Source organism: Periplaneta americana, chromosome 6, assembly GCF_040183065.1.
Source record: "Periplaneta americana isolate PAMFEO1 chromosome 6, P.americana_PAMFEO1_priV1, whole genome shotgun sequence".
Lineage (NCBI taxonomy): Eukaryota > Metazoa > Arthropoda > Insecta > Blattodea > Blattidae > Periplaneta > Periplaneta americana.
Genome location: NC_091122.1, coordinates 59,330,136 through 59,355,043, shown reverse-complemented (window position 1 = coordinate 59,355,043; position 24,908 = coordinate 59,330,136). Strand labels below are relative to the sequence as shown.

Here is a 24,908-nt window from a genome sequence, read left to right as displayed (position 1 = left end):
CCACAAAGAAAAGCTGAAGTGACATTCTCCGGACAAAGAAACTGGAGGTAAGAAGAAGAAAATAATTAAATAAACTATTTTGCAAGCTGGTACGCCAAACCCTTGGCCCGCTAGATGGGAATTTCAAGTGAGCAGCTGTTCCCAAATGTTCCGTGGAATGAACTGTTCACACACGTTCTTGACTGTTGTCATCTGGACTGCGGTATTGAAAGTAAGGTCAAGAGACTTTCTGACTTCGGTTCCGGCGAACCCACCCGCATGATATATGATTCGACGTTTTTATTCACACTGGCCTTCTTTTTCCTGCAAAGAAGGCGGTGAAAGCAATTCATAGACCATCCATTCAGATTTAAGTGTTACGTTTCCTCTAGCAATAAATCATTTCCTTTCAGAATACTAGGTTCTACGCAGCAAATGATCCTCTCTCTTCCATGTCGACTTTATGAAGTGCCTTGGAAGCAGGTGCAGTTTTTGTTTATTATTATAAACGCAACACTTGCCTCATTATTTCCTCGCTAATGCTTACAGTTCATGTAAACAATTAACTTAGTTACCGGCTACGGTGCACTACAGGGCTGAGAAGAAAAACTTGGTTCAGGCAGCCTCGGTATTTAGATTCTCACCTTTGCCGGTTGTCAATTTGACCTCCGGAGCCCCAATATGTCAGCATGAAATATACACTAAAATTTACTAAAATATCTTATCGGTATATTTGTATTAGTCTGAGGTGAACATACGACGCCCAGGACAGAATGTAGTCGACGTGTTTCAAGTACAGGCATCGGAAGCGAATTTGACACACCTAAAGGTACGGTCACACGTCTCTACTTTTGCTGCGCAACTTTTGTACTGCAGCTGCAAAAGTTGCGTGTCGTGTTCACACGTAAGCCAAAAGTAGCGCGCTGCACGCTACTTTTCGTGCTGGGCAACCCGAGTGCTGCAAAAGTTGCAACTGGAGGTTGCGAGTCTGTTCACACACAAGGCGCTACTTTTGCAGCCGCAGTCATGTTGCAGGTTCCCATCTCCGTGTTGACTTCTCAATATACATTTTGTGGTTATGTTCGCATTATTAATAAACTCATGCGAAAGCTTACTTATCTATTATTTGCTTTTCTATCCTAACTAGTATTCAGAAATTGGTATTATTTTTACTATAAAGCTTTTAAAAACGCCTATATACCAACAGCATATTCACATAATCAATGTTGGCACCCCTCCTGTTTGGAACTACGCTACGGGAAATTAAAAAAAAATGAATTATATCGTCAGCAAATATGCTCAGACTGTGTTGTGCATTTAATAACTGTTACAAATAATTTATTTTCATCACATCTAACATTAAAATACATCCAAACAATAAAAGTATCATTGGCACATTTGGGTGGCAACACTGGTCGCAACCGCAGCAAAAGTTTCAACAGCACCGACATCAAAAATGCTGCGGCTGCAACCCTGAGAACCCTTTTCACATGTCGTTACTTTTAAGCTGCGCGCAGCATGGAAAAGTAGCGAGCAGCAGGTTCGGCAGCCGCTACTTTTCGGGTTGCACCGTTGTTCACACGTCGCAGTACGAGAGTTGCGCAGTTTTTTGTACTGCATCGCTGCGACGTGTGACCGTACCTTAAGGAATCACGTTCCGTGTTTTGTTTACGATTATTGCGTGTTATGAAATCAAGACAATACAATTATTATTGTATAATAAGGGCTAATATCGGAAAGGTCTAAAATGCTGGCGAGGATGAGAAATCATACTTAAATTATCACAAATTTGATAAAACATAAGTCTAAAAAGATGTCTTTTAGTATTTCATATTATCAATTTAATTTCTACATCGCACAGTAATACAAAAAACGGTGGTTTCAATTCATTATGCAAAATTGCGAAAGTTTTATCAGATGACAAGTGCGATTGTTATAAACTTGATGTAGAAATGAAATTGATGATGTGAAATATTTTACATATGCGTCCTTGACTTCAGCCGATGTTGAACGCAGTTTTTCCGCATACAAGCTTATAAATATTCGACACTCGGCGGTCATTTTCATTTGAAACTTTGAAAATGGATGTTGTTGTTTATTGCAGCAGGAACCGAAACCAGGCGAACAACATGCAAGAAAAGTAAGGTACGGAATCGATGTGATAAATAGATTAATGTAACAGTTAAATATAGGGAAAACAAAATTTGCGCCATGTACGTTTTCGGCATTCTAAAACTATAATGCAAAACTCAAAAAAAAAAAAAAAAAAAACATCTTTTCAGTCTTATGCTTTACCACATTTGTGACAATTTAAGTATGATTTTCAACAATTATTCTCAACTTCACTAGCATTTTAAACCTTTCCAATATTAATCCTTATTATACAATGATTGTATTGTCTGATTTTATAACACGCAATAATCGTATACAAAACACGGAACGTGCTTGCTTAGGCGTGTGTCAAATTCGCTTCCGCTGTCTGTACTTGAAACGCCGACTACATTCTGACCGGCGTCTTATGTTCACCTTAGACCAGCCGTGGCGAAAATGTGACTCGCGACCACATTGTGGCTCGCAATGATAGCTGTGCATTTCTCTTGCTTCCTACCTCCCCCAACCCCCACCCTCTCACTCACTGGAGTCAAACTCCGTTACATTTGTATTTGTCTCTGATCTGCGAGTGGCGTATCGTCCAATGTCTCTCTCGAAACCATGTACCTCTACAAAAACGAAAGTTTCAAATAGGATGGGAGGACGCATTTTTTGCTGCCAATATGATGAGAATATTAAATGTATGATTTGTTCACAAGCATTACGAGGGTATGATTTGTTCACAAGCATTACGAGGAAAACGGTTGTATAACATAAAACGGCATTATACTACATGTCACTCATGAAACATTAAAAGATTATTATTAATATTATTATTATTATTATTATTATTATTATTATTATCTCTGTACGTCGATCCTTTTCCAGCAGATGTACGAATAATGCCGTTAGATCTTCAATTTAAACGCACAGATTTACAATGTGATGTTAAATGAAAGCTAGATGTAAGGACTTGACAAATGTTGAACTTCTCAAATCTTTGCCAAAAATAAATATCCGAAGCTTCGTTCGCTAAAACTTACGTTTGTGAAAAATTATTTTCAACAATGAAAATAGTAAAAAACCAAATTTAGATCACGAATGACAGACAGATACCTTCGTGATCAACTACGACTGGCAATAAGTGACATTATTCCTAATTTTGAAACTCTGTCGCAGAGTGATAATGTGTCCTATGTTTTCTTGTTAATTTCTTTCTTCGTTGTACGTACTGAACATTAGTTTGTAACCTTATACTGTATAAAATTATATTTAAGTGCTTGACGTAAGGAAAATGAAAATCCGTTAATAAATCGGACAGTTGCTTCACGTCCCCTTCGGGTGTCCGTCTCCCTCCACAGGTGCTATGCACGTTGCAGGTTACACAGTGGCTCGGCGCACGATTACATTTTCGCCACGGCTGCCTTAGACTAATACAAATATACCGATGTCACGGCCCTACTTATGACTAGTAACAGCGTTTTGAAGTACAACTCAGCGAAACAAGTTTGGAATTCTGGCACGAAACTGGAGATTTATCCTAATTGGTGTGTCCCTTCTGTTATGTTTACTCTTTGTCTTAAGCTAAAGTCTGTCCGATAAAATTGCAAAGTAATGTAAACACATGCACATGGTCTTGAGATGTCTGATTGGCTCTTGGAGGCATCACACTTCTTCTGACTTCACTAAACGACATTTCATACAAGTTGAGAGGATGGGAAGGCATTTCTTTCCCCTTCTACTTGCCCTGAATCCGTCAGTGACAGAGCGGTGGCTCTTACCTCTCATACTTGTACCCCTCAAGCTGTACACACAAGAAAATAAAATATTAAATAAACTAACAGGTAAAGTAACAGCGAAACAGGTTTCGAATTCTGACACGAAATTTGAGATTTATCCTGATTGGTGTATCTCTTCTGATATGTTTACCTTATGTTGTCTTAAGCTAAAATCTGTCCAATAAAATTGCAAAGTAATGTAAACACATGCACGTGGTATTGGGATGTCTGATTGGCTCTTGGCATCACACGTTTTCTGACTTTACTAAACGACATTTCATACAAGTTACGCGGATGCGAAGGCATTTCTTTCCCCTTCTACTTGCCCTGAATCCGTCAGTGACAGAGCGGTGGCTTTTATCTTTTATACTTGCACCCCCTCCCCAAGCTGTACACAATAAAATAAAATTTTAAATAAAATACATAAGAGAATATAAAATACAGAGACATAGATGTTTGACAATTACATATTTGAGTATATTTTAGTATCGTTTTTACAATATTTTAAACTAATAATTATTTAAATCAAGGAATGTTACTTTGTACTATGAAGTCGGGGGGAGTACCCTTTGTGTATTCTGTAAAGTAGCAACTAGCGGTGGATAAAACATTTATCTTCCGCTTTCAGTAGCTTTTTAATGTGCCAATTGATATAAACAGCAATAAAATGAAATATAAACGCTTAGTTTAGACTTTCGAAATATAGATTATCGGTAAACATTTGCAATAATAAAATTTTTCACTGTGTTGAAAGTCAATTAGTCGAACGTTTGTTAGATGGACAGTAGCATCTTCCTCTTCACTGATTGTAGAGAGTGTGAGTAGAGGGAAGGGCTTATCAACCAAACTGAAATGGGGATTAGTTCCCTTTTCCTCCAGAAAAAAGCTCTAGCTAAATATTTCCATTTTATTTTTGGTATATGTCTTTAAAGTTGGTATCAAATAAATACATTTAATATACTATACAGAGTGTCTTACAAACCCGTGCTTTAAATTTAATGAATTGTAAAAGAGGCCGATTCCCCCCCCCCCAGACAACTTAGATTCAGCTTTACGCCGTTAGCTCGCTATAAGGGATTAGAATCGGGAGTGTTGTTTATTCAGTTAGTAAGTTTGTTGGTCCCATTTTGCTTCCAGCCCGTTTCAAAGGCGAAACCTGCCTGCACCTTCTCCAATAAAGAGTCCTCCCTTTATTGGAGGAGTTTTCATTGGCGGTAAAGTAATACATTTGGTTGCTGCAAGATTACCAACCAGCAGATTTCACACATAATGTTCCAGTGTTCCTGGACAGTTTCTTTCCAGACAGTTGGATTAGTAGTGGCGGACCTGTTACTTGGCCACCGAGATCTCCTGACCTCACCAGTTTGGACTTCCTATGAGATCACATATTTTGTTAGTATATGTTATTTCTGTAAATGATGAAGAGGAACTAAGAAACTAAATTTTGGCGGCAGTGGACTCGATACTACTATCTTTGTGATCTTTGAGAGAATCCGACAGCTAATGGTTCGTCGCCGTGAGCTCTGTTCAGAGTTCAGTTGTGCTCACGTTTAGTATCTTCTATAACAGTGCAAAGGGTGGGAAAGTACCATCTCTATGCAGCAGGGTGACGTGTTTTATGTTTAACTAGCGCTTCCAACTTTAACGTTGTCTAGCGGGCTAAAGGCACAATGCTGACTCTGATTTGTGTGACAAAAATAAGTTTGTTTTAGTCTCTTCTACAATCCGTAATATTTAATGCATTAACTCCTGAGACAACGTGCATGAACGTTTTCCTTTTATTTGTTGCCATGCGAACAGATCTAGTGATATTGTAAAATATATGATGCCGTGAACATTTTAACAACGAATATTTTAGAACGTTTTTCTTTTATTTGTTGCCATGCGAACAGATCTAGTGATATTGTAAATATGATACCGTGGACATTTTAACAACGAATATTTTAGAACGTTTTTCTTTTATTTGTTGCCATGCGAACAGATCTAGTGATATTGTAAATATGATACCGTGGACATTTTAACAACGAATATTTTAGAACGTTTTTCTTTTATTTGTTCCCATGCGAACAGATCTAGTGATATTGTAAATATGATGCCATGAACATTTTAACAACGAATATTTTAGAACGTTTTTCTTTTATTTCTTGCTATGGGAACTGATCTACAGTAATCTCCCGTATCTACGGGGGATACGTTCCGAAACCTACCGCGGATAATAGCTAACTATATGAAGATCCTGTTGATAGGTTACTGCTTCAGCACGTGACAGGACAGTGAAAAGTAAATCGTGGGGGTAATGCTATTAAGAATAGTGTTGGTGATAGATATTATCACAATCTGTGACGACAGGGTGCGACAAAATTTATATTTTCTGAACCTAAAGGCGCAGGGAGAGGAGGAACTAGGGATAAAGGCACCGAACATATTATGTAAGGAAGGGAAAAGGTTGAACAAACGCAAAGGGAGTTTCAGTTCTACAGAGACTCCGCAAACATAACCGAACGTACGGCCTCTTACCGGTTTTCAACGGACTCTGTTATTACAGTTTACACGCTTCACTTCCACGTACTGTTGGGATGTCTATGGAGTAGGGCGAAGTTTGTAGTATCTTGATATCCTCTCTGATGTTCGAACATTGCACGACACTTATATAGTACCTACCATGGCACAGAGTAGGAATGGGAGGTTATTCGAAAATAACCGGTTACCTAAAAATTAATTTAACCTGAAGGCAGTTAACCGATCAAAAATAACCGGTTAACCGATTATTTTCCGGTTATTATTTTTTTAACAGTCTAAAGTCAGGAAATTAGTCAAGAAAACAAAGTGACAAGTTACTCGCAATAGAAATCAAAGGACAATTTGCAATCTACTGTAAACCAACGAGAAGATAGTTATAAGAACGCAATTAGATGCTGAAGATCATCAATGATGTCTCTAAACAAAATACTTACACAAAATAATAAGAGGTTATCAAATTGCATTTAAGTAATTACTTCATTCTCTTTTGAGATTATAGGTAAGATAAATAAAAAATAACACAAATTGCATAATTTTTACGATAATGATCTTGATTGTGATACATTTCGACAAGAAATCTATTCTCCTATAACCAATAAATGCTGAAGTAAAATTCTCGCCGTATGGACGGAAAACATCTACGAGAATGCCAATTTCTGAAGTCCACCTGTGAAAATGATCGCTATTGGGAAATTAGAGATCTGATAGGATAATGATATAAAATATCAATGACCTAAGCCATTAAAAAAGGTTTCTCACCGTTCGAAATGCTCCAATATCCGCTGATATATATTATAAGCCAATCAGAGAAAGTCTGCGATGAAGATAGACATAATTATATTATTGATATTGATCCGAAGTCGTTTGCCATCCACGGACAGATGAACTAGTAAAGTAGTAATCCATACCCCATCTAGGAATGGCCAATGAGAGAATTTGTATACGGGGTTGATTACATAGAGCGCAAAATAATAAAAAGAAACGATGTTCGATTGACATTAAATTTAAAATAAACATTTGATTCGCTGTATATTTTAAAAATAACTGGTCGTTAGGTTATTGAGGAAAATAACCAGTTATCAGGTTAACCGGCAAACAAGAATAACCGGTTAACCGCATGAAAATAACCGGTTACCAAAATAACCTTCGAGACGTAGAAAGGCAGCTTTAGTTTACAATTATGTAGTCACTTTTTGATATGGACAATCGAACAAAAGATAGCCAAACAAATTTGTATAGGCGGAACAGAACAAAATCTCAATACTGTATTGTGGTGATACGACGATGATGATTATGATGATGATATTTTAGTGAAGACAGTACATGTCTGTTTGGAATGTTCTTTCGTAATTTCCAAAATCTTCAGAAGGTTAATGTCCAATGGACAATCGGTTACAATCACCGAATCTGTCGAGTGGTGAACATTGAATAAATTCCGCAGCAGCATGTTATCAAATTCCTAAGTGAAATCTCAGAATTATCTATTGTTGTAAACATATGTTCTTCACATTATATATTAAACCTTGGTCGGAGAAGAAAATCCTCTAAAGATAGCGTTCAATTAAGATAGTTGATAAGTAGGCCTAATAGTAAATTGATATCACTTGTTAATGGACTAGCAGCGATTTTCCACGATAAGGAGACTGTACGCTTTCATCTTGCCGCTTTTGAGTGAATATATAGTTGTACACTATTGATGCAAGTGAATGACGTATATTTCGTAGTCTTGGTCACGTGTTATTACTAGCAATCAATATGATTATATATAATAATGGCCTACAACGCATTTTCAGTTTATATTGTAATTGTGATAGTGTGAGCTCTCAAATTAATGACCACTAACGCCCGGACTTACATACACAGCTCTTTGACCATTTTTCGCAACAGGTAATTTTGTGTACGTTACCCTTCCTGGCAATGCCACTGCTTGAGGAGTATCCCACATGACCCTAATTTTTCTTTAACATTATGCAAAGTAACTATATGTGTTTAGTCAACAGTTCGAAGACTGGTTGGAATCTCATAAATGACACCAATAAGATATCGCTCATGAGTAGGGGACGGATGTTGCTGACCTAAAAATCTACTTAAAATGATCATTAAATGCCCTTAAACTAATGGAATAATGACATAAAATTAAAAGAAAATGACATTCAAATATTATTCAAAATACTCGCACCAAAACTTCTTTAAAATTAGTCACCTTGTTTCAATGACTGCCCTGCAAATCTCGGAGAGAGACGGCAACTTCCTTGAATTTGGCAAAGATAAAAGAAAAGGGCAAGGAAAAAATGAAGGTTTTAAGGAAAAACTATATATTTTAATGAGGGTTTACAATATGCTTCAATCAAGGGTGGTCCATGTCAGTGCCTTCATTCTCCGTCTCCTCTTCCTTCCCCACTTCACTTTTGTTACCAGATCTTCCAGATGGGAGAGTGTGAATGACAAAACAAATTGTGGGCGCAGCGTGCATTCTTGCAATCTTTGTGTTAAAAATACTGTCTACTACAGTACATCCCTTCCGAACCATGTTTGGGACACAACATCCTGTCCAGGACATGGTGAAAGTTCCCTTCCTTCCAAAGAAATTCTAAAGACACCCTCATACCGACAAAGGAACAGTAGCTGTGAAAGGCCTCACTTAAACTAAGCTGTTGTCAAGCATTTTATATCACTTCCGTTGTGTGAAGTGAAGCCTTCATTGGAATGAGAGATGGATTTTACACTTTGTTTCAAACTATAAAACTCGAACTTCACTGTTATTCACTTATTCAGTAGGTAATTACTACTGACCTATTTGCTTAGAAAAAGATTTAACAGACCAATCGGTAAAGAAGAAAGTAAAATGCATTCCAAATGGTCTAAAAGTCTTCAAAGTATTAAAAATGACCAAAAAATGCCGATAAAAATATAAAAATGGCCTATTAGTTCAAAAACGTCGAGAAATGCAAAAAATGCAATATAAGAAATTATTTTTTTATGTTGATATTAACATAGAAAGGATTTCGAGTATATTAATAAGCATCGTCCTAATGTGAAAAATAAGATTACTTTTCATCAACATCCGTCCCGTACTCATGAGGCAACTAATCCAGGAGGTAATGGAGTAGTGTGGCCTGTTCCTTTCCCCCTCAATTGCTGACTAGTTACATATTTCACTAATCAAACTTGAGATATCCGCAACAATAAGTAGACGTATCAGCCAGAACCTCAATGAGAGGTAGAAAAAGGTATGTTGGACTATAAGGACAGTATTGTCGAACTGTAGAGAAGCATATTTCGATATTTCCACGGAAACACGCTTGTTAAACTTCACTAATACCAAAGTGTGACTTTTGACATGACGATTGCATATCTGCCTGTCCCTCTGTCTCTGTACAGCGATTTCACCTAAATTGATAGACAAATTTCGTTCGTATTGGGGAATAATTCACAGGAAATATAATATTTTACGTTAAATAATGTTTTTATTTGAGGGTCATTAGGATGAAACGGACATATTTTCGCGTAACACTGACACAACTTAGTCTTTGGATGCTAATTTATTTATTTATTTATTTATTTATTTATTTATTTATTTATTTATTTATTTATTTATTTTTATTGCTAGTAAGTTTTAAATGAATACAAGTAATAATACAATGAAAGATAAACTAGCCCACTCCAGAATGAGTAAGACTCGTGCTCAGGAGGGGATTCCAATACAGATAAAAATAAAATTAAAATCGAGAGTGAATACAGATTAAATAGTGTTTAATATGTTTAAACCCAAACTATAAATCCAATACAATTTTTTTTATTTTTTATTAATTTGGAAAGGATTCGTGGTTGAAATATTATTGGAATAAAATTTGTTTAATAACCTGGGACCTTGACTCATGCTATGATAAAAAGCTGCATTGGTTTTACATTTTGGTTCAGACAAACGCAGAGAATTCATATTTTTAGTCTATATTTATGTATATACCTTTCAAAGTTATTAAAATTTCTGTGAAAATATTTTAATAAAATAAAATAATACATTTGTTTAATGTTGAAAACTTTGAAATGTTTAAACAACAATTCAGTTGGGGAATCTTTCTGCTTTTTTAAACAAACTTTTAATTCTTCTTTCTGTAGTAAAATTAACGGATAAAGGTTGGATTTATAAGTTCCACCCCAACCTATAATACCATACATAAATATAGACTGAAGTAATGCTAAATAAATTACACGTAAACAGTTAATTGACAAAATATTTCTTAGAATAACAAAGTAACATAATGTTTTACGTAATTTATTACAAATATAATGAATATGATTATTCCATTTTAAGTGATTATCAATAATTATACCTAAGTTTTTAACCTCATTAACTTCATTAATAACTGAACAATTGCAATTTATATCGGAACTTATATAATAACTTATTAATACCTAGGGCGTGTTTAAGTCTTATAGAAATGTGTTATATGTAAATGAAAAGAGTAAAGACTGATTTATACAAGAAAAGTTTTTTTTATTTCCAAAATAAAATTGTAGATACATTGTTTAATTAGGAATATTAAATCGAGACATTTGAAATGGGCAGGGCAAGTAGCACGTATGGGTGAATTCAGAAATGCGTATAGTATTAGTTGAGACATCTGAGGGGAAGAAGACCTTTTTGAGGTGACCGAAACGTAGATGGAAGGAAAATATTAAAATGGATTTGAGAGAGGTGCAATATGATGGTAGAGACTGGATTAATCTTGCTCAGGATAGGGACCGATGGCGGACTTATGTGATGACGGCAGTGAATCTCAATGAATTCTCTAAAAGCCATTTGTAAGTAAGTAAGAAAGATACATTGTTTAAAAAGGCCAAAAAAACATGTATTACTTTCGATACTATGCCGTGAATAATGCAGTGCATTTCGCTTTCATTCATCCCAGAGGGTTACTTTTAAAATGCAAAGGAATTTATTCAATCCACATGTCCGGCCTTGGCAGTCTTCACGACTTATCCGTCGGCACACTGTGGTGGCGTTATAGATACGTATCTCACCAGTTACTTAAGCTGAATACAAATTAACAGAGGAAAATAAAATTCTCTTCATATTAATTGTCAAAATAAACTTTAGGGTTTAGCAATAACTCATATAGCTAGCATAGGAAATCGGGTGTGTGTTATTATAGGGAAAGCCGTTCACAGGATAATGTTTCTCCGAGAACTTGGATGTTCAGTGTTATGGTCTGTCTGTGAATATCACGACAGTCGAGGTTTGTCAATGCAGTTCTTACATTTACACTTTCAGAGACTCGTTAGACTCTTCTTACCGTCTATTTTTTTGGGGGTAGGGACCTATGCCAAAGTAATCAATCCGGATTATATCTTAATTTTAGCAATTATATTGGTTTAACGGTATAAATTATAAACTTGTTTATTCTTTAGTTTCCTTCATCCTGATGCGATTGTCCTGAAGAGACCGTAATATGAGACTGTCTAATTTGAGACCCCAGTGTATTTTATTAAGGGGTTAGGTACAGCTTACATGAGTAAATTTTGAAATATTCAACATTTTTTTCCCCCATTACTGTATCTTTACAATAATGAAAATTAGTATGTGTAAAACACTGTCCTGCTGTATGAAAAAAAATATTTTACAATAAAAAAGAATTTACTCTTCTTTTTTTTCCCCCCAAAATTCAGTTCACTGTGCAGTGATGAAGCGTTTCCCACATAACTAAAAAAACTATCCAACATTCTGTGATGAACTTTTTTGTATGTATTTATGCATGTCATATCTACAATATGATGCAAGATCACTTCTTTACCTTTGATAGATTGTCTGATAAAAAATAAATTCATTAAAAAAAATGGTCAAATATCAGTATTTTCTTCTAACACAAAATTTAAAAAAAATATATATATTATTTATTAAAGAATGTAGTTGAAAGAGCATGGTATTGTAAACACAAAATTAAAAAAAATGTATATTATTTATTAAAGATTGTAGTTGAAAGAGCATGGTATTGTAAACACAAAATTAAAAAAAATGTATATTATTTATTAAAGAATGTAGTTGAAAGAGCATGGTATTGTAAACACAAAATTAAAAAATATATATATATTATTTATTAAAGAATGTAGTTGAAAGAGCATGGTATTGTAAACACAAAATTAAAAAAAATGTATATTATTTATTAAAGATTGTAGTTGAAAGAGCATGATATTGTAAACATTAGTTTCAGCAATAAAATAAAAGAGAGATAACATGAAAAAGTTAACAAGTTTATGAGTTATGAGGGAAACGCTTCATCACTGCACAGTGAACTGCCAACATTTTGAATTTTGAAAAAAAAAAAATATATATATATATATATATATATATATATGTAGGCCATATATATATATAAATAATTTTTTAAATCGTAAAAATATATATATATATTTTTTTTCATATAGCAGAAGAACAGTATTTTACACATACCAATTTTCATTATTGTATAAGATACAGTAATGGAGGGGAAAAAAAGTTGAATATTTCCAAAAATTTTACTGTTGTAAGCTGTACGTAACCCCATAAGGGGACACTCAACTATATTTTGGAACTTTTTTCCTATTTGACCAGTCTTTTTTAATTTTGGAGAAAAAGTTTAATATACACATGGAAAGTAACATGCAAAATCTCAGCTCATTAGATCCAATACTTTTCAAAATAAAAAATATTTTAATTTTTAATCAATCATTAATTGAAATACCACTTTTAATTATCATTTTTTTATTTTTTGGCTTTGTGCATTTAACTGTGACTTCTCAATGAATAGGGGAAGAATTCTGCATATTGATTTAGTTCTGTCACCTAAATTAGTGTAGAAATTTAATTTTTAATTTATATGACACTTTTTCTCCAATTTTTAAGTTGAGTGTCCCCTTAAGTAGGTGTTGAAATCTACTGCTGAACATTGTAACTTGTAGAAACCGGTGAGTCACGGAAGTATCTGCATAGCTTACATGTATTCTTGTGACTGTTAAATTAAATTTAATTATATTGAAGCTTTCTGATTTGATCTACTCGGATATAGTGTTAATAGGGTAAAGAAAGAGTAATTTTTTGTTGTAATATGTGAATAATATAATAAATAAAATACTTAAATACGTAGGGTTGGTTCACAATAAACCGGGAGCGGAAACGATAACGAGAACGGAAATATTGTTAAAATATATGTATTTAAATGTGAGTATTCACAATTAACTATTGTGAATGCTCACATTTAAATACAGTTATTTTAACATTTCCGTTCTCGTTCTCTTCGTTTCCGTTCCCGATTTATTGTGAATCAGCCTTTACCGTTAAATTTTTGACGCTGAATATAACTTAAACAATTTTTTTTTCAAGTAATATAAGAGTGTAATATGAGATCCTGTGTGAATCATCTCTTATGATACAGGGTCTCATTTTTGGACCCCTAGTTTTAAACTAATTTTTGTTTGTAAAGAGTAGGATCAATACATAAAACTTAGTATTTACATCTGAATACCTACATTTTTAACATACCGATAACAAATCTGTTAATTCACACTATAGCCTTTAATTTTTATTATATAAGTGAAATTTTTGTTATGTCTAGTAATGTTCAATTTTTGATACATGTCTGTTTTTATCAATAAGTGTATAATGTTCTAATAACATTTTTACATATGTGTGTGTTTTTATAATGTATGTTTGGGGCAAAAATAAATAAAAATATTGTTTGAACAGAGAAGAGGAGGGTCTCATATTATAAACTCATTTTCAAATCACAAGATTTGCTAACATCTTTAATAATTTGTAGTTTAAATACTTCATTTCAGTTTTACAGTTTTTGGTTATGAAACTGTGGCATGATGTACTACTCAAATAAAAACTGATTGATAAGATAGGTAAATTTAATGTTTTAGGAACTCTAGGATTTATAGCATTTTCCGAAAAGGAGTCTTACATTCGGCCATAGATTTTTAGTTCTTTTTAGCATTCTGATTATTGTATTATTTGTCTTTGTTTTATGAAGAATTTTAGATAAGGACGCAAATAGCCATAGTAACTGACGCGCCATTTTTAAACCCCACTATATTCACACACACACACACACACACACACACACACGAGTATTTTTCATTTTGACACTAGAGTCACTTGATGTATTCTGTACCACGCTTTGGCCCCTTAAAAAACTTATATTATGCTGAGTGATAGGCCTCGGACCACTGTAAGTATTTTCTTCAGAATCATAGGCCTACTGTGTTTAATAAGGGTATTTGTTTTGTCCAACTAAAAATTATAATAATAATAATAATAATAATAATAATAATAATAATAATAATAATAATAATATTTTTATTTTCTCTGGCAGATTTAAGGTCATCAGACCCTCTCTTCCTCTCAACCAGGATCAAAGCACATACAGGAAAATACATCATAAAGAACCGGATAATAGTACATTATGCAACGAGCCTATAATGGTAGTAATTAAGACGCGAGAATGTTTATGAAACGAGCGCAAGCGAGTTTCATAATTTTCATACGAGCGTCTTAATTACCATTATAGTCAAGTTTCATACGATTTTTTATGCTCGAAATTATTCATAAGTATTCATGTTATTCTTATCTGACTGAGGAGCGGAACTGACCTTGTGCAATACCTCGTAAATTGTGAGATGTGCGCAGACGCGAAAGTATTGATTTTTTCCGAGAAACAAATGTCCACATTGACCTTGATATAATCTAGAGAGTAAAATAAACATTAATCTTGATATAACCTTGAAATTGAATTAGACATTGAAAGACGAGATGACAAATTGAATTTATTTGAATATTATTTACAATTAACGCTAATTATTATAGTAACAGAACTGACTTTATTTCAAATATAGGTGATTTATTGTGCAATTGGTGAAATGAACTTGCGGGAATGTGCTTTGTGAAAGGCTGAAAGATGACGGTGAATTAATTGATGTTAATTTGTGTGTTGTTTTTTTCGGCTGAGTTTAATGTTGTATTTGAGATTTGAATTTTATTTTGGATCTATTCTTCAACATAACCTTCTGCGACAGTATTGGATTTCCAGCCTCCGTGACGTTTCAATGTTGCGCTTTCTTATTGCTACAATGGTATTTTCTGATTGGTGGAACACCTGAACTTTAATGAATAGGTGTACTTTAATGAGGTCCATTAAAGGGCTGCTACCAGGTGTATAATTACTACATTTCGGCATTGTCGAGCATAAATAAATATGGGCCTTTTGTTTTGCTAGAATTTTGTCATTATGTACCCACCAAATAATAAAGTAACACGTTTTGTTGATATAGAATAGATCCAGCCATGTTAGCCCACATACGAGTATTATTTGGAAATTATATTCATGCTCTTTCTAATTCTTCTTAATTATGTTATTAAACTTGTCAATTACAAGGATTTTAAATATCAGATTATCCCAACTTCTTGTGATTCCAGACAACATAGTCGTTATTGCTATACCTGCGGCTTTTCCTGACGTCACAACATGACTTGTTTAATTTCGTATTTATGACTCTCGACTGAACAAACAGCTAAGTCTAAAGTAGGCTTCTCTGTTCTCTCTTTCCTCCAAACAATCGATGAAAACTAAGAACAATACGAAGACCTCTGAATAGTCTTGACCGTAAATGGAGAGAGACTTCTTCAGCTTTCTCATCCCAGAAACAGTCACAAAGTTCAATTGACGTGATGTCGATGTAATAATAGAAGTTTCTTATGAACTGAATTGTTCCTTGACGCTCATTATCCTTGTCAAATAATCCACAATGATAGCTGGGTATTTTACGAATATAATTTTTTGTCATACCATTTATTTATTTATTTATTTATTTATTTATTTATTTATTTATTTATTTATTTATTTTATTCTGGTGGAGTTAATGCCACTTGGCCTTCTTTTCTACACCACCGGAACTACAAGTACAAAAAACAGACAAAAAATATATTACTGTCAGAATTTCTCTTTTTTGTGATATTCTGAACTTATCTTTCCCTTTGGTTTCTATGTTTAAAGCATTTTAAATTCTTTTCCATCCAATGAAATCTGAAATATCCAGATGCACTAAATAACCGGCAGTTCTTCTCCGTTTGCGTTGTCAATATTTTCTAAAGAGCTTTTATAATAGTTCATACCTCATTTTCATACACAAATAGTAGCTTTCTAGTACTTTCTAGATTTAGAATCGTATCTCTTTTCGTTTAGAAGATTAGTACAAAATGTCTAATTGAAAAGTCTGACAAATTTGTTCTCATAGGCATATCTGTTTTACAAACATATGGCATTCCTCAGCGTAAATAATTAAATAAATTCTCGATTTTTAAGTAACCTCCACTACACAAGTAGGCCTGAGCCGCAGTCATAGTGTCCAGTGAAAATGTCCGAAGCAAAATGTCCAAACATAAAAATGTCCAATACAAATATGTCCAAACCAAAAATTTCCAAAATGTAAAATGTCCAAACACAAAAATGTCGGATACAAATATGTCAAAACCAAAAATGTCCAAATGAAAATGCCCGAAACAAAAGTGTCCAAAATGTAAAATGTCCAAACATAAAATTGTCCAATAGAAGTATGTTCAAACCATTTTACACATTGGACTTTTGCACTTTGGACATTTTTATATTGGGCATCTTGCACATTGGACATTTTTGTATTGCACGTTTTACACTTCGGACATTTCACACTTTCGACATTTTTGTTTCGGACATTTTGCTTTGGACATAATGACTTGGAACGCTTAGGCCTATAACATCTTTCAGCTCCAAAAATGAAATTATTTGGTGATATAATTTTAAGAAACGTGAAAGCACGTCTTCATTAGACAGCCATCTAGCCTAGTTTTGAAGATGAAGTTCAACATATTAATTTCATTTTTCATAAAGTTTCCTGAACTCTTCTCGGATGAGCGCGCATTATCGAAACACATTAAAGGCCCATTCACAATGAAAATTAAACATAACCGTAACATAAACACAGAAGTTTGCGCCCAGGCTACCAAATGGGCTCATTCACAATGATTCACATAAGCATTGACATAAACATTACTGTAAGGCGTTAACATGAAAGTTTGCAAACTCCAAACTTTCATACTTATGCTTACGTGATTTGCAAACAGAACACAATCGTGGAGCGTTGAAGTATATGACAGAATATGAGGAAATGGCGTCGTTGTTTGCTTCCATGGTTACCAAGTATGTTTGCGGTTATGTTTATGTTCCCATCGTGAATGATGGTATGACTTCTTGATTTTACCGTAACGTTTATATTTTTAAGTTAACGCTTACGTTATGTTTAATTTTCATTGTTAATGAGCCTTAATGCAATACACAACAGGATTACTAACATGATGGAAGTTTGTGTTTCTAGCATACAAAGCTCCTTCGTCAATACAGTGGTTTTAAAACAACCTCCATTCTCAAGTAAGAGCTCAGCTTTGTTTTGTTTTCGCAAGTTCGCTGCACATATCAGACCTGAGCTATGTAGTAGCGTCTAGTGACGCTGATCTGCTCCGTACTGTACATACCTACATTGTTGTGGGTCGCTTGGAGGCTTTACATAACCAAACCAGGACTCTGTTATAAGCAGGCTTAGAGACTTCGGACCCGATAGAAGAAAACAGTGTGATTTCAGGTTGGAAATCAGGACGGTAGTGGGTGGGGGCAGTGAGGGTAGCGACTTACCTGTCGTCCCATGTGCTTTATTTACTCAGTCATACTCGTAAGGCAGGGACAGGAGGTACTGTTCTGATAATAAAAACAGTCCCGTTAAACTAGTTCACTTTGTCAGAAGAGAGGACAGGAGATAGTAGTCTAGTTTTGATCTATGCATGTGGTTATCTATCTGAGTAGTCGAAGAATCAGTAAATATGCTAAAAGTAAAAGGCTCTAAGACGCATTCATTTGTGCAGGAGTTCGGAAATGATCGTTTTGAAGTGAATGGGGACCATATTACATGTAAATTGTGTCATGTCAGACTAAGGGGAAACAAAAAACGATACATTGAGACCCATTGTAACTCCCGAAAACACATTTCACCGGGATGCCACCGAGATGCTGAAGAGATACGGGCGTCCCTTAGTGATGTAGCTTGTTTCATCGCTAACTGCAAAATAATATTTTTTAAATCTCCTTCACGAGTGCTAACATTCAAGGAAATTGCACCCACTGTTCCTCTGCCCCCACAGCCTTAATTAAGGAGATGACGAAAGTAATTGATCAATAATCCTCTACACCAGCTAGTAATCATATTAAACAGAAAGCAAACTCAGTTTTGTGTAAAAATAGTGGATATGCGATATTCTGTGACATAAAAGATATGCTAGCAGGGAAGAAGTCTACGGACACTGCTGGGGTAGCGAAGATAGATTTCAGTAACTTAGTGTTTTTTTTTTTGCACCAATTACATCATGTGATGTAGAGCGGAGCTTCTCCCAATATAAACTTTGTCTTGCCAACTACCGAAGAAAATTTAGTTTTGAGACCTTGTGAATGTGTATTGTAGTACATTGTAATAGTTCAAATAGTATTCTAGAAGAGAAAGCTGTAAAATAAACAAGTTGAACAGAACATAAATTCTCATTACATTATATTGTAAATGTACAGTATAACCTCTATTATCCGTGGTAATGAAGGGGGTGGAATTAACGGTTAATCGAAAAAGTCGGATAAACCGTACCATAAAATGTTTCGTAATTTCCACAGTGATCTTTGTTTTAACGCTCTATATAGGTAGTAGATTAGAATTCACTAATTTAAGTCTGGTTTTAAAAGACGGGATTTTAATGGCTGAGGAAACTTCTTATGACTGCTGTCTGTGGAATGATAGATCTGGTGATGTAGATTTACATACTTAATACACTTCATACTTTTTTTTTATTAAATTGCGCTCAGTTTTAATTTAAATCTGATACGAGATGAACCACAGTTTTTCTTTTCCCGACCCACTCTCTTACTTACACTTTTTTTGTAGCACAACACGTTTTCTTTTGACACCTCTGGAAGACATTTTGCATAGAAGTTAGACAATACGACCACTCGAAGAGTAGACCATACTGAGTAAGGGTAAAAGTCTGTAAAAGAACACTCTGTAGAAAAAATTCGTACTAATATACTGTACAGTACTTCATATTTTTTCTGCAGCATAAAAAAAAGGAGGGTGAGAGAAAGACAGTCGGATAATCCGCCAGTCGGTTAATAGGGTGACGGATAATCGGGGTTCTACTGTATTGTGGGGATACCAGGTGTTGTACATCATAAGTTGTGTATATTGTGTATGATTATTATGAATGTTGTGTAAATATTGCACATGTGCTTATGAAATGCGTATTAATTTATTTTGAAAATTTCGCATTATAGGCTTTTATTTTAATTTACGTACAGATTAATTGTTTGGTCCTACAGAATGTTTTTCCTCTAACATTCATTTTATTTTAATGTTTGATAAATTAGTTGTCTTTCTTTGGAACGTCACTGTACAGCACCAGCAGACTAGACTGGACTTGGTTTCATGTACACATGTCTCTCCTGGTGCCGACTCCCATCCACCTTAAACACAATGACAAAGCTGCCTATAGTATGGACTTAGTAAACTTATTCTATCGGGTCCAGAATCTCGATGTCTGGTTATAAGTAAGAGTTCTAATTTTATAGCGCCTAAAATGCCTAACGTAAAAACTAGACAGAGTTCTCCAGAAGAATCCTCCTGGACTTACCGATCTCAATGTAACGGCGAATATTTTGCCGAGAAAATGTAACTTTACAGTACAGTTTTATTCCAAAATCGAAATAGGGTAAAGGTTGGTAATATTGTGACAAGAGTAATATTGTCATAGTTCTTTTTGAGAATTTATTACAGTTTTACTGAGCGAGAGAAGGACCGGTTTCTGCAGAAACTTGTACACGAACATTCCCTTAATACGTTGACGCAAAATCCCGATCTTCCTCTAGTTCAGTAAAATTGTAATAAGTTGTCAAAAAGAACTATCACAATATTACTCATATCACAACATTACCAACCTTTATCCTATGTCCCGCGTTCGTTTTTGTTTTCCTACAAGCTTTTGCTAAGAGACAAAAAATATAAATTGTCTCTTAAATATTTTGAAAAGTTACTGGCTGTGTATTGCAAGTGCAATTATGAAATTACACGTGATTAAATGAATGAATCTTAATTAAAATTCAGTAAATTAAATAATCCTTCAGTTTTCATCATCATTGCGTAGTTCCATTCCATTTGAAGACTACTCCTAGTTAGACGGTTAGAAAATACATTAATAATAATAATAATAATAATAATAATAATAATAATAATGTATTTATTTTGGTGGTGTTAAGGTCATCAGGCTTTCTCTTCCACGTTACCAGAAAAAAGGCAATTTCTAAAGGATAAAACTTTATAAGACAATATTTTACTAATAATAATCTATATAATAAATATATTTTATTGATTTTGAGCAAGATATGATGAAAGGTATTTTTAGTTACATGATTTGTAGTGCCTATGTCTAACTTTTAGAGCCTGTTTTTATAGTTTTATTGAATCTATTTTAGACGTCTAAAATATAATTTTTAGAGCCTGAAAATCCGAAGTTTACTCGTATTATTCTTAGATGTAGAAGCCTTTTCTTTCAAGAAGAAAAATAACTGGAACCGAATATTATGCGTAAATTTCAAAAGTTGATATTCTCCCTCTTTTTGAGAAAAGTCTGCAAAATTTTATTTAGGCATTAGAACTTGCTGATCCAGCACAAAAATATTTCCGATATGAATGTATGTATCCTCATAATTATACCCGACATGTAAATGGTCATAAAATCTTTTTTTCTCTCTCTCTCTCTATGAGGCCGGGAGGGAAACATCCCTGTGCACCGCGACCTGAGGTCTATTGTGCGCCCCTGGGATGAGTTGCAAGCCCGCCGACCGCATCCACGCCGAACCGACCTAACCGCTAATACCTTGATGACCAGTCCCGCCATCCTTCCAAGTCCGTATACCATTCCACCCCCAACAATCTCCTACATTTCCCCTTAAACTGTTTGAGGTGTAAGCCACCCCTCCCGTCTCCTCAACGGTCTGAGGTATAAACCCCCTCTCCCGTATGGAGGGGAGTGGATTCCGCTGCTGGGTCGCCAGCTTCCACTCTTTGACATATCCATGGAGGCCGGCCGAGAGTGTCAGCAGCTTCGGAGGGCCGCCGGAGGCGTGATCAGAAAATCAAGGAAGACAACCGGAATGACGAGGAAAGGAAGTGGCGAGAATGAGTGGGGTTCCATACGCCTGATAAAGTTACCTGATATTCATCCATAGGAGTAAGGGAAAAACCCCGAAAAAACCTCACCCAGGCAACTCGCCCCAAGCGGGGAATCGAACCCCGGCCCGCTAGGTTTGGGAGCGAAGACGCTACCCTGAGACCACAGCGGTGGATCGTCTTACACACGAACAGAGTATATTCAAAGTAGCTGAAACACCGAAAATTATACAGTAAAACCTTTCTAAAGCGTAGTCTCTATATAAAGGAAACCTGCACAAACGAAAAATAAATTTGGCAACGGAATGATTTCCTATGTAAAATAATATACTTTGAAACGGAAAACTGCCTAACGCGAAAACGGAATCATTTTTGGCACCATTTAGGTAAAAAACCTGAATAAAACGGATAATTTTAAGCGTAACTGTTTGTAAATTCTATCAAACGATTTTTAATTTAGCGATAATACTGTACGAAGCATGGTATATTTTTTGTGTGACTGTGCGTTCAGTGATCTGGAAGACTTTCACTATTCTTTGTCAGGCGTTGGGGTGAAGCTTCTCTAACCATGTCACTATTTTGTGCTTATTGTCAAGGACCCAGGCAGGTTACTGACCACCTGTACCGTTACTTCTTTCAGCCCTCTTGCATTTTCGTTCATTTATTCTCAGTTTTGTTCTAACAAGCTAATTCAGTGATAAAGGACAGTGCGAGTAGAACAAAACTGTGAATAATTGTAGTGTAATATCAATTTAGTTTCACATTTCCGTTTATTTATTCTGAGTTTTGTGTTAATATGGCAATACAGTATTAAATAATAGTGCGAATAAAGTAAAAGTGTGCGATTTAATTTTAAAAAAGCCTAGATGACCAGTTATATCATGGATGAGTGGCTTCATTCTTTTAATGGAGCAATGAAACGTTAAGGTCGTAAGGTCATACTGTTTTTAGACAATGCTACTTGCCATCCAAGGATTGATTTGTCTAACGTGAAGTTAATCTATTTTCCACCAAACACAACTTCAGTTACACAACCGATGGATCAGGGCGCAGTTTACACTCTGAATTGATGCAGGACGCGAAGGAAATCCTACAACGTTCCTTAAAAAAAAAAAAAAGTCGCGGCAATGCACTTTAAAAGAAATGTGGGGGTTAAACTAGGGCGCAGAGAGAGGGAGGGAGAGAGAGAGAGAGAGAGAGGCTGCAATTGCGTAAGTTAATAATTATAAAAATAAAATTCGCTTTGGAAGTACTGTAGTAAATTTTATTTGAAATTATTTCTTCGTTGTATTCTTCCTACAATGAGCATAATGCTGTAGTCTATTTTTAGTTTTGCCAAAACTCAACCTTTGTAAATTGAAAACCTGTGAAAACGGAAAAAAATTCTGACACGACCAGTAGCGACCCGCGGTTACAAAGGTTGGCAGTTCTGCACGAAAAACAGTATATTTAGCAAACGCATGCTGTTTATTGCATCTAAATCGGATAACGCGTGTAATTGCAGCCCCTTCTCGAAGTTGACTGTGCACCCGAAATTGTACTCCAGCCATCCGTGCGCTACACCTCTCCCACCTGGTACAACTAGTTATGTAGTGGAGATGTGCCCCACAAGCTTTTCTAGTTTTTTTTTTAAGTCAAATTAACTAAATCCTTCACTCCGGTGTTTGTCCATCTAAACAGAATACACGTGTGGGGGAGAAAGCGTTTTCATGAGCGCAGCACAAAACCAATCGTTTCCATTACACATTTCGGTATTAAAATGACTAGTAGGCTACATGATTTCCTCGACTTTTTCCATAAATTTCAATATTTAAATTTTGTGTAGGACGTCCTAATTTCTTAAGTTAACATGCAATTTCTCTTTTAATTTCGAAAAGGGTTGGTCCATTAGGTTTTCATTTCATTCATTTTTAATATAAAGTATTTCCTTAGACACACTAACTAATCACATCACATCACCCACAGTACTATAACGCACTGGAACTGTAATGATATACAGTAGTCCAGAAGCTTATGTGTTCTAACGCAGGTCATAAAGAGATGGGGGTGTTGACGGTTCTTTTATATATTCGGAGAGAGCTGCTTCGGTTGCAGCTCTAATGCAGTCTTATGGGACGGTGAAGAAAACCAGTTTTCTGCTGCCGACTACCCTATGTTGAACTTCAGGAACTGCCGATCACAGATCCAAAAAGTACACTACAGCTAAAATTCTCGAGCAGTTCAAGGCTCCTACAGACAGTAAAATCTCGAATCGAAGGAGAATGAATTGGAAAAATAAACGAAAAATGAACTAGATTACATAAAAGCACGTTTTACATTTTTAATTTTTTCAGGTCCAATTAAATGGCGGTTCTGCAGCTCTTCAGTTCTTATTGTAGAGCCGCCCCTGGACACGACCGAATTTCGTTTTAGGGAGGTTTTACTATAGTATATTCAGAGATGAGGTGACAGGGACAGAATAGTGGGTCAGTACAATCAGGTTGGTTAGGTGTCGCTCCACAACATAAAAGTGTATTGTGCTTTTTTATCAGCAACTTACTAAACATATCCCAAACAGAAAGCACTCGCCGTACCTGTTTGTAATGAAGGAAAAATCAGATAGTAAACAAAAGAAAGAAAGAGAAGAGTGATTTAGCTCCTTTTTATCCTGAGGCAGTTGCTTTGTAGATTGTGCCGAAGTGGGTAGGTGTCAGAAGTGCTAATAAAACTTGTGCTACGGCATCGCTTGTCGTACACCACTGTTCGCGCCGAAGGATGCCACGACTCGTTCACTTGCTCTGGTAAGCTCATTACAACACACTTACTCGTCTTTCACCCGAGGGGCTGCGGAAATCGAGTTTTGAGGCACGGAAACAGTCTTGGCCGACTTATTGGCCGCCGTGAAGGACTCGAAAGTAGCACTGGGTAATTGCGCCATCCAGAGACATTTACACGCGTTCGTGACTATTGATTCCGCATATTTGTAACTGTGACAGAAAACACTTTTGCACCATTTGAAATTACGAGTATATTCTCTCTTTCGTCTTCAGTCAGTCGTAGCTAACACACGAATGTTGAAATCGAGTTACAAGATGAAGCGTGGTGGATTTGAGAGAGTATAAAACATGTAATTATATGCGAAACACTATGCAATTTCACGTTAGATGACGTCAGATTTAGCTCTAACCAGTCCATCATACAGTATTCATTTGGTCTCTGTTACAGCTACTGTAACTGTATCAATTAAACGGGGATTTGAGTAGAAATGCATTTCACAACTTGTAGCCTATATTTGAA

The 24,908-nt window shown here is 35.3% G+C and overlaps 1 protein-coding gene across 5 annotated transcripts in view; it reads left to right on the top strand.

Annotated features, from left to right (window-relative positions):
* Nucleotides 1–24,908, top strand: part of ck (myosin-VIIa ck) — a 324,722-nt gene that overhangs the window by 136,407 nt on the left and 163,407 nt on the right. The window contains exon 1 of one of the 5 annotated variants that reach the window (XM_069828150.1): nt 24,388–24,412. The exons of the other annotated variants lie outside the window; for them this stretch is intronic. The gene's annotated coding sequence lies outside the window, so the exon portion shown is untranslated. Of the gene's footprint in view, nt 1–24,387; nt 24,413–24,908 lie in introns of those variants that run through there. 5 annotated transcript variants of the gene reach the window in all.